Below are 11,679 nucleotides of genomic sequence, written 5' to 3'. Positions count from 1 at the left end.
TACATCAAAGAACTAGGTCTACAGATCCCATTTGACCCAGCTATTCCCCTACTGAGAATCTTCCCCAAAGAATTAAAAGAATCATACCACAGCGATATATGTGCACCTATGTTTATAGTGGCACAGTTTGTAATAGCTAAAGCTTGGAAACAGCCCAAGTGCCCATCGACTGGAAACTGGATAAAGAAGATGTGTTTTTTTTATAAAATGGAGAACTACTCAGCCATAAAGAATGAGAAATTAGAGACATTTGTGGCTAAATGGATGCATATTGAGGCCATACTCTTAAGTGAAATAAATAGGACACACATGTGTAAATACTGAATACTTTCTCTAGTGTGAGAAACTGGAAGTGTAAATAAGGATTAAAATGGTTAAAATAAATAATTGATAGTTTGAAATAGGAAGAAAAAGTGCTCGCTTCAGCAGCACATATACTAAAATTGGAACCATAAAGAGAAGATTAGCATGGCCCCTGTGCAAGGATGACATGCAAATTAGTGAAGCGTTCCATAATTTTTTTTCAGCAACATTTGTTTCTTCATTTTTGAAATGTAGTGTGAATAATCACATGATGCAACCCACTGATTGCAGACAACAAAGTGGATCACCAAAAAAGAGTGCTTTGGAAAGCTCATCAGTCTCAGCTTCTCAGAGCAGCTCAGAGATTGAGGTGCCCTTGTTGGGCACCTCTGGATACTCAGAGGTAGAATTGTCATTATTATATTCTAAACCTAGTTCAGAGACAGTTTCAAGTGGGCTAACTTCCAAAACTAGTTCAGAGGCAGGTGTTTCATCATCAGTATCTAAAAACAGTTCCTCATCAGGCACATCATTACTAACTTCCAAGACCAGCTCAACAAATACATCACTTCTAACTTCCAAAAGCACTTCCCAGGTAGTTGCATCATTGTTTTCTTCCAAGAGCAGCTCCCAGGCCAGTGGATCTCTGGTTTCCAAAAGTACTTCTTTAGCAAGTGTGTCCCAGCTTGCATCTACGATTAGCTCACAGAATAGCACCTCACAGTTGCCTTCTAAAAGTACTTCACAGTCAAGTGAGATCTCAGTCCAATTTTCTTGTTGCAAGTTAACCAATGAAGATGTAAAACAGGAACAACCTTTCTTCAATAGACTATATAAAACAGTGGCATGGAAATTGGTAGCTGTTGGTGGCTTTAGTCCCAATTTGAATCATGGAGAGCTCTTAAATGGAGCTATTGAGGCTCTAAAAGCCATCCTGGATGTGTTCTTTGTCCCACTAAAAGAACTGGCAGATCTGCCTCAAAATAAAAGCTCTCAAGAAAGTATTGTTTGTGAACTGAGGTGCAAGTCTGTGTATTTGGGCACTGGCTGTGGCAAAAGCAAAGAAAATGCAAAAGCAGTTGCATCAAGAGAAGCACTGAAGTTGTTTCTAAAGAAAAAAGCGGTGGTAAAAATATGTAAAAGAAAATATAGAGACAGTGAGATAGAAGATCTGGTACTCCTTGATGAAGAAGCAAGACCTGTAAACTTACTTCCAGCATTAAAGCATCCTCAAGAATTACTATAATATGTCCAGAATAATCATTACATACAATATCTAGTATTTGAAGAGAAAAACTGGCTTACTTTTTGTATGAAACAGACTTTCATAAATTTTGAATTGCTTTTTTCTAGTTTTGCAGGAAATTTACATTCTAGTTCTCTTCACAAAAGTAATTGTAAATACTTAATGACAGTACAAGTTAAAAAGTATGCATTAACAGCATACCAGTATGCTGTTTTATTTGCTAAAGAAAATACTGTCTTCTATTTTTAATGATACATTAGGTACGATGTATAGCTCTGTAGAGTCTTAAAAATTTTTGTACTACTTTGAATTTGGTGAAAATGTATTAAATTGTCTATCATGCTTTTTTTTCTAACTAAATAAACCACATCAAAGAAAAAGGGACCACAGTACTTAAATGTCTAAAAGTCTGTCAAATTTAAGGTTTTAAGAATATTGCCCATAATGTTGAAAATGTCTGTTAAAGAATAAAAGAATAATAGTTGCTCCAGAAAAAAAAGAAAGAAAGAAATAGGAAGGAAAGGTCCAAAGGGGTAGGGGAAGTGGGAGGGGGAGGGGAAAGGAAATATGGGAAAGGAAAAAATATAAGAAAAGGAAAAAATGGAAACAAAGTCTTTGTAAATAGGGAAGGGAACACAGGGAATGGGGAAAAAATAAGAACTAAGATACGTCATGTGCAGGTACACCCAATGATGAATGCAAATGTATTGTATAACTAAACTATGCCAATAAAAGATTTTAAGCAAAAAAAAAAAAAAAAAAGAAACAAAACCATATACCTCTGGATCATATTAGCAACAAAAACAAACATAAAATTTTCCTTTATCCAGGGATTCTAAGAGTTATTATCTGCTTCAGGAAGAGAAGGTAAGCCGATGGTGCTCTATAAAGGAACAAATTCTATTTTGTCTAGACTTAAATTCCTAGCTTCATCTATAACAAGTGCTCAGAAGAGGGCTTCTTTATTTAAAAATATGTTGAATTTTAAAACACATAATAAAGCTTGAGTTGTTTAGATTGATGTCTTTAAATTTCTTAAATAAATACATTTTGAAAAAGAGTAAGTGAACATTTAAAAAAATTCCTGGAATATTCAACATTATTTACAATGTCAATCATCTCTAGTAATAAGACAAAAGTTTTAAACAATAGTCAAACTAAAATTGAGAAGAATGCTCTCATTCATGTATACATTCACTTCTAGGTGGACAATAAATGCCTTTTCTATAATTCAGAATGGACACAGAAGTCAAGGGGAAAGAATAGAGAATTTGCCATTAGAAACAATTTTTGCTAGTATTTCCTTCTGGTTTAAAAAAATCTAGTTGATAAAATGCAGGGAGAAATTTAATTTTTAAAATATTTTTAGCTTTTAAACACCCACACAGAACAATTTCAGACTCTTTAAATCAGATAAAATGAAAATGTCAAAAAAAAAAAAAAAAAAAAGAAAAGAAAAAAAGAGAGAAAATGTCCTGTCATATCTGGACCTAAAATTAAAGTATTCTACCATATTTAGGTGTGAAAATCAATGCTGTGAGTAACTAAATTTAAATGGCCATTTTATTATTTTATCTAACCTGGGATAGTGATGTCAAGATTAATGTTATTATTATATCTATAATATTGTGACTACATCAATCATACTCACTACAGTAGTGTATGATCATTTTTAAATATGCAGAGTTGTGCAAATGTCAACACTGATAAAGTTACATCCCTGTATATTGTCATAATTAAACATTAAAATAGACACTTTGCTTTTTCTTCCAATAACAATTAAGAAAAGTCATGTTATCTTGTAACAGAAAAAGTTTAGTACATTTTTTAACTGAATGTTCTTTTTAAATGCCACTGTAACAGGAAAGAAAAATTGCAGGTATGTCTATGATTCTTTTTAAAATAAATTTTAGAAATGTATTTAACACTTTAAAACATGTATATTTTGGCATCTATTGTTTTTCTCACACACACTCAAACATTTTCCTGAGACAGTTCATAGGCAACATATTTAGAAAATATATTTTAAAAGTTACAAAATGTTGACTCTATTGGTGTTGTTTTTGTGCATGTGTTATTAGTCTCTATTTGGAAATAAAGAAGAAAATAAATGCTATGTTTTAGGAACACTAATGAAAATCTAATTTTTGCTTTGCTTTTTAAGTTTTATGTAATTAATCTCTATTTTTATGGATAACAAAACTAAAGTTTAATGAAGTAAACTCACAGCTAATAAATAAATGAGCTGGTTTTTAATTTAAATAACTCGAGTCAGAAAACTAAATGAGAAAATTAGAAAGTTTTAGGTCAAGAAAACATTTTCTCAATCTCGATGTGTAGACCAATTTTGTTGGCAAAATAAGACATTTATACAAGTTCAGTTATATGTACAATCAAGGGTAAGAAAAAAGGTGGATATAGGCTTTTTTACTTTCTAGACCCTTCTTTTATATATATATATATATATATATATATATATATATATATATGTACATTTTTGGTATAAAATACATTTACATTTATCATTTTGTGTTTGTACCAGAACATGGTGCATCTTAGTTCTTATTTTTTCTCCCATTACCTGTGCACCCTTCACGCCCTCCACCCTTCCCTATTTATGCAGACTTTGATTCCATTTTTTTTTTCTTTCTCATAATTTTTCCTTTCCCTTCTTCCCTTTCCTCTTGCCCTCCCACCATCCCCTAAACCTTGGACCTTTCCCTATTTCAAATTATCAATTATTCATTTTAATCATTTTATTCTTTATTTACACTTTCAATTTCTCACACTAGAGAAACTATTCGCTATTTACACGTGTGTCCTATTTATTTCACTTAAGAGTATGGCCTCAATATGCATCCATTTAACTATAAATGTCTCTACTTTCTCATTCTTTATGGCTGAGTAGGACTCCATTTTATAAAAAAAACACATCTTCTTTATCCAGTTTCCAGTCGATGGGCACTTGGGCTGTTTCCAAGCTTTAGCTATTACAAACTGTGGTGCTATAAACATAGGTGCACATATATCGCTGTGGTATGATTCTTTTAGTTCTTTGGGGAAGATTTCCAGTAGCGGAATACCTGGGTCAAATGGGACCTGTAGTCCTAGTTCTTTGAGGTATCTCCATACTGATTTCCACAGTGGTTGCACCAATCTACATTCCCACCAACAGTGTAAAAGGGTTCCTTTCTCTCCACATCCCCTCCAGCATTTGTTATTGGTTGATTTCTTGATAGCAGCCATTCTTTGTGGGGTTAGGTGGAATCTCAGTGTTGTTTTCATCTGCATCTCTCCGATGACAAGTGATGTTGAACATTTTTTCATATATTTATTTGCTGTTTTTACTTCTTTGTCTGGGAAATGTCTGTTCATTTCGGATGCACATTTTTGAATTGGGTCTTTGAATTTGAGGGGTCTGATTTTTTTCAGTTCTTTATATATTCTCGATAGTAGACCTTTGTCTGAGGTACAGCTGCTAAAAATTTCTTCCCACATTGTAGGTTGTCTCTTAGCTCTGTTGGTAGTTTCTCTTGCAGTGCTTTTTAATACAATGAGATCCCAGTTGTTGATTATTTGTGCTAGCTCCCTTGCTACTGAAGATTTATTCATAAAGTCTTCTCCTATGCCAGTGTCATTAAGAGTTCTACCTAACATCTTCCAGCAAGTTTAATGTTTCTGGCTAGACCCTTCTTTTAGATGCTTCTTTGAAACTATTCATGTGTGTACTCTTAGATATAAAATAGATATTAAATAGATATTGTGGACAAAACTATTTATATTACCATTGTTATATCAATATATTATATTTGTTATTTTAACAATCACTCATTAAAAAGCAAGCTAAATGATTCCCCCCCCCCCTTTTTTTTTGGTACCAGGGATCTAACTTGGGACCTTGCACTTGCGAGGCATGTGGTGGCACCACTGAGCTATATCCCCGGGCCTGGTTTACTTATAATCTATCCTCACAAGAAAACTAACAGATTGTAACTATTAACATATCAATTATACAAAATGAAGAAACTAAGTCATAGAATATTCAGACAAATTGTTAAATTGTGAAGCTAATATGTTAGAACTGATAGAAGACAAACAAGAACCCAAAAAAGATTTATTCCAGAGTTTTAAGTCTTATAAACAGTCAATAAATAATGGTTTAAAAATTGGATTCCTACCACTTTTTAAGAACAGATAAATAAAATCTAGGAGAAAGTAATAGATACGAGTTAATTTTAAGGAATTAAAAATTTTACTTTCCTTAAAAATTAAATGCATTAAATTCAAGTAATAAATATGCATGTGAGATACAATATTCACCTAATGAGAAAACATATTCAAATTAAAAGGGTCTTGTCTACTGAATTGGCATGCTAATGAATCTAATTGCTAAAGGAAATTCACTACCGTTTTGTACAGTAATTTGAAGAGAGACATCAAAATAGAAAATAAGCATATATTTTACTTGAAAAGCCTAATACTAAATAATTAATTAAAAATGGATATTGAGGCAAATGAAAGTGTTTTTGTGCAGAAATTAACAATATGGTATTGATAATAATGCAAAAATAATGAACATATTAATTTTTCTTGAAAAGTAACTTGTTAAATGATGTATCTGTTCATAGGATTTTGTGAGTTTCATAGTGTACATATTTAACCTATTTATTCAAATATTAGAAGCTTAATTTACAAAGCATAATTTACAAATTTAAATTAAATTGATAAATCTAGGCCTATTAAATATTGGTGAAATATTTAAATATCAAATTTAGATAAAGCTAATGTTTAAATTTTTTTAATTAGATTAATTTGTTGCATCAAATATGTATCACATATATGAATAGATAGGAATAAATATAGATATTCCTTGATATATATGCTTAAAAGACTATTATGGAAAGAAATTTGTCCAATTATAATTATTTCATTGAATAGTATAATAAGAAAACATTTTTCCTTCTATTATGTTTCCAGTTTGTTCAGTTTTTTTTAGTGTGGTTGTAATTTATTTGTAAACAAAAATACAAATAATTGAAATATAAAATGAGTTTTATACTTCATTTGAAACTCTCTGCATTATTTTCTAAATTTTGATGTTAATATTATGACTCCTCTAGAACTGAAATTAAATAGAAATTCTTATAGAATAATAAAAGGGTATCTACTCACTTTAATTCTTAAGATATATAATCATGAAAACTGTCATTAACAAAAATTTTTATTTCATTTAATTGACTTCATATTTTAAAGCCTTAATTGTGTTCAAATTTGTAGAATTATGTTTATCAGGGTATACAAAGGGGGAAAAAAGATATTTTCAGATATGGTATTTTCAGGTACAGACCCATAAGAAGTGAATTGCTCTTTCAAACACTCTTTCTTCACTCAACTTATAGTTGAAAATACAGCACTATTTCATTCTTTTGTGTAGTGAATGCTTAGATACCTAAATCTGATAGACTGTAGAGGTGATCTGTGAGTTACACATTTAAGAAGCTAAGTAGGTCAGCATATTGCAGATTCAGTACAGAAGGAGAACGGTGTATTCTCTGGTTGAGTCTCCTTTTTAATTGCATTGCTCTCTACAAGTACTGGCTGTATAAACTGTGTCTTTTTATTGCCTCCTTAATATAACTCGAAAATATTCTACTCTTATTTTTCTCTAGAACCAGAACAACATAAAAGCTAGCCTTGAAAGTCCCATTGGAGCACTTGTTCAAGAGTTTGAAATAAAGAAATGATTTTATTGTGGTTAGAGTTCTTTCTGTAAATATTCCTCAGCATTTTTTCCTTCCTCAAGGGAAAGATCAACTTCTCAGGAATGAAAATTTGTCTTGCTTTTAATGACTTTATAGTTATAAGACTAATTATTAAAGCTCATATATAAGAGCCTTCTTTGCTTTTCCTATATTGAATTATAAGGTCAGATAAACTAAATATTATTTTTATTAAGAAAAATAATTCTAAATCAGAACCATTACATTGTCAGAAACATTTGCAATTTCATTAAGTGTGTCTTAAGATATTAACATATGGAAGTTTATAGGATATCTCCCTAAGTGATGGCCTTAAAAACAAGTTTAAAGAATACAATATATCAGCAGATATTCATCCCCCCAAAAACTATAGTATTACACCTGCATATATGGTATTCTGAGGCAACAGTGGAGTGATAAACAAAAGATTGAAACCCTACAAGTTGCTTAAAAGCATGATTCTCAAAGATAGAAAAGTAGTTTAATTCTTGCTTTGTGCTTTTAGGAAGGTATTTAGCATCTCATCAGTAAATTAGATGCAGAAATATTAAAATTTGATCTACAATAAAAGGCAAAAAGAATTTCCCCCAAAGTTTTTTTAAGGATAAGGTTAAATGTGATAAGGTTAAATGAGGTCTCTGCAGGGTAAAAATTATTTAGAATCCAACCATCATCCAACAAATGGTTCCTATATCTGCAAAGTGTGGGAAGGGAAGTACAAAGAGATCAAACTTGGACAAAGAACTAACTTGAGAACTCACTCATAATGGCATCTTAGGCAAAGTCCTAGAATTCACTAAAACCTGATTTTCATCCCTGCAACATGTCTGTACCTAACTGTATTAGTTTTCTGCTGTTGTATAAACAGTCCAATTTCAAAAAGTTAATGGCTTAATTATGAAGACATAGTGGAAACTCTTTATTATAGTACACCTTGTTTTATGTCAAAAGCCTAGACACAACTGAATCAAGTCCTCTCCACAGGGTCTTATCAGACTGCAGAGAAGGTATTAGGTAATCTGGATTCTTTACCATAGGGTTCCCTGGAGATGAATCTGCCTTCAAACTTGTGGCTGTAAACTGCTGGTCTGGCTTTTCAATAGACGTAAGGTAGAAGGTACAGAAACATGTCACAGAAAACACCCTGAGTTTTTAACTACTGGGTCCTCTCTATACATCACTTCAAGGAGACCAGGAGAAATTCTCACTTTAATATGCTGAGTTAGTTATTTATATAATGTTATATCATCGGAATGACATCGCATTACATATGCTCCAAAAAAAGCCAATCAAAGTAGTCAGGCATGGTGGTGTACATCTGTAATTCTAGCACTCAGGGAGGCTGAGGTAGGAAGTTCATGAATTCCAGTCTATCCTGGGGAATTTAGTGACTTAGCAAGACCCTATCTCAAAAATAAAATAAAATAAAATGGGCTGGGAATGTAGCTCAATGGATATAGATTCAATCCCTAGTATCTTTTTTTTTTTAAATTCTTTTATTGGTACATTTTAGGTATACAACACAATTTCATTTCTCATTGGGAATTGTACCTTTACATAATGCATCTTGGTTCTTATTTTTTCCCCTTTCTCAGCCCTCCCTTCACCCCCTCCACCCTTCCCTATTTACAAAGACTTTATTTCCATTTTTTCCATTTCTCAGCATTTTTCCTTTCCCTTCTTTCCTTTCCCCTGCCCCTCCCACTACCCCTACCCCTTTGGACCTTTTCTTCCTAGTTTGCATTGTCGATTATTCATTCTAATCATTGGTACATTTTATACCCAGTATCTTAAAAAAAAAAAAAAGAAGGGTCATCCAATCATCTTTGCTGTAGTATATTTTCTAGAAATAAATCCTCCTTTTCTGGTGTGGAAGAATATGGGAATTTACAAAAACTTGACTCATTGATTGTCATTTTATCAGCCACATTATGTCATAGGATTTGGAAAAATAAGTGATCAAAATATATTCATGTATGATGGATGGATTAAGTCTAAACTTCAAAGTATTATGGACATCTAAGAAGATATCAGGATTTCATAAACTAATCTAAGCATGATTTATATTAGTATTATTAAATAAAAATACTAAAATGATCTCTTTGATCATCAAAGTACTCTCTGATATGTGGAAAACCAGGTAGATAGGGGGAGAGGGAAGACAGGAGAGAAAAAGAGAAAAGAAAGAGAGTGAGGGAAGGAGGGGCAGAGTAGACTATGACTAACATGGTAAAACATTTGCATGCATTTTGGAAAAAAAAATCACCCAGTATTTTAGATGATTAAATTTCTAGGTGGGCACAAGAAAGAAATAAATGTTCAGATAAATTAAAATAAACGTTCAGAAAAGGAGTTGCACAGACAAAGAGGTACATGCTGTATTATAGCTGTGAATGGGTGTGTTTCACCCTCTCTTCAGAAAGAAACACTAATTTGGAGTGAGAGCAGCATGCAGGGACAGGGACCCTCAGCAGTTAGACATTGCTTTGATGAACATTTTCTAAGCTTCCACCAGCTATTGAATTCTTGAGAAGGAACCTGACAGAGGTTCTTTAAAAGCTTCAAATCAATGAATTTTCATCACCAATTATGGAATGAGGTTCAAGCAGCTAAGTGCAAACATTTGTAGTGCACCTTTCTATAGTGTACCATGATGCTTCTGGCTCAGTATCCTTCACCTGTAGTTGGCCTTCTTCATTTCCATGTCTGCAAGCTCTGCACAGTGAAGCACAAGTCCTGAAGGCAACCCTGTCACCACTGGGACACAGGAGGCTCAAAAGGAAGTTTAGAAACCAAAGAAGCATCAATCTCAAGGAAATTATGAGAAGGAACTTACTTCAAGATAATCACTGGATAGAATTTAACAAAGCAGAGAAAAGTTAATTTAAAATGAATCTCTTTAGAGAAAAGTGTTGCATATCCATGTGGATTAATTTTTGGGGGGATGAGTATGGTGCTGGAGTCAAACTCAGGACCTTGCATATGCTGGGCATTGCTCTACCAATCACCTATACCCTCTAGCCTCATGATTTTTAATATTTACTTTCATCATACATCCCTTGATATTTTATATGTCTCCACATATTTTCATACCCTGTTCAGGGAAAGTCTAGCCACAGTGACATTCCAGGTACAATAAGTGAATTCAGTACCCAGTTATTGTTCCTAAATACTATTATCAAGAAATCAAGACTCCTTGGAGAAATGGCTAATTCTAAGGCTTGGTAATGGAAGACACATCATGCCTGGAACATCTTGTTATATCAGAAAGAAAGCAGTTAAAAAAGTTAAAAAGACACAAGAAACTATTACAAATGTGGGGCAGTTTGAGAATCAAAATAAAGTCAAAGCCATGTCTTGCAACTAAGTCCAATAGGAGACCATAGATCAGTTAAATAAATGGTAGAGGATGCATTTAGACGTATAATGCCAACCAAAAGTGTAGAAGGTATTTTGGAGTTAGAAAATCACACTGCTCAATCATTATATTAATAATTGATTCAGGTGAGACCATATTTTACTCACACTTGCTAGAACAAAATAGGCAATTTGAAATTACCTCCCCAAAATTACTTGTTAACTACAAATGGGAAAATGCCACATATAAAATGTAAAGCCTGAGAGACATTAACTTAACCACATGGTCAGAGTTATCTTTAATTAGTAAAACCAACCAACATCGTATACAGACTTCAGATACACTGACGACGCAGCACTTCACTAATAATACCTCTTTAAAATGCAAACGCCAATCTAGTCACAAGGAGCCATTAGATAAATATAAATTAGGGAACATTCTCCAAAATAACTGTCTTATATTTTTCAAAAATGTCATGGTAATGAAAGAGAAAGGCAGAGAAACATTTCCTTCATTTAAAGAACAATATCACCTAAAGAAAATTTTAAAATGATTCAGAAAACAGAACATGCGAATACTATAGATAATTTGTAATTTATTTAGAGCAATTTCATGTTCTGAATCATTTGAGTATAAGTTGCATCCAATGAATCCGATTAGATCACCCCAGGACATTCAGTGTGCATTCCCTTAAGAACAAACACATTCTTATATAATTTAAGTTGAGTTATCAAAAGCAGGATGGTTAGCAACGATAAAATACTGTTATCTAAGCCATGGTCCATATTTCAAGTCTTCAGTTGTTCTCAGAGTCTCCTTTCTTTGTGCAGGATCATGTATTATATTTAGTTGTGCCATGTGATTACACGTGTCTTAGAATAGATAAACACAAAATTATTTTTTCCAAAGAAGGTATCAAAAGCCCTGCTTGTCATCAAGATGACACTTTGACATGACCAGTAGCAAATACGTAATCCAGATACATTATCCAGAGCTACTGTTCCAGTGGCATT

At 32.6% G+C, this 11,679-nt stretch overlaps 1 non-coding gene and 1 pseudogene across 1 annotated transcript; both read left to right on the top strand.

Annotated features, from left to right (window-relative positions):
- The first annotated feature begins 413 nt into the window (after positions 1 to 413).
- LOC147825595 (U6 spliceosomal RNA) lies at positions 414 to 520 on the top strand. Its single transcript, XR_015440612.1, has one exon. It is a non-coding gene; the product is annotated as a U6 spliceosomal RNA (small nuclear RNA).
- Positions 491 to 1,549, top strand: LOC101696899 (CDKN2A-interacting protein pseudogene; annotated as a pseudogene).
- Positions 1,550 to 11,679: the final 10,130 nt, after the last annotated feature.

This window comes from Heterocephalus glaber, unplaced genomic scaffold, assembly GCF_053883595.1.
Source record: "Heterocephalus glaber isolate CG9 unplaced genomic scaffold, H.glaber_assembly_v1.0 deba00001497, whole genome shotgun sequence".
Taxonomy (NCBI): Eukaryota; Metazoa; Chordata; class Mammalia; order Rodentia; family Bathyergidae; genus Heterocephalus; species Heterocephalus glaber.
This window is presented reverse-complemented; position numbering and strand designations above follow the sequence as displayed.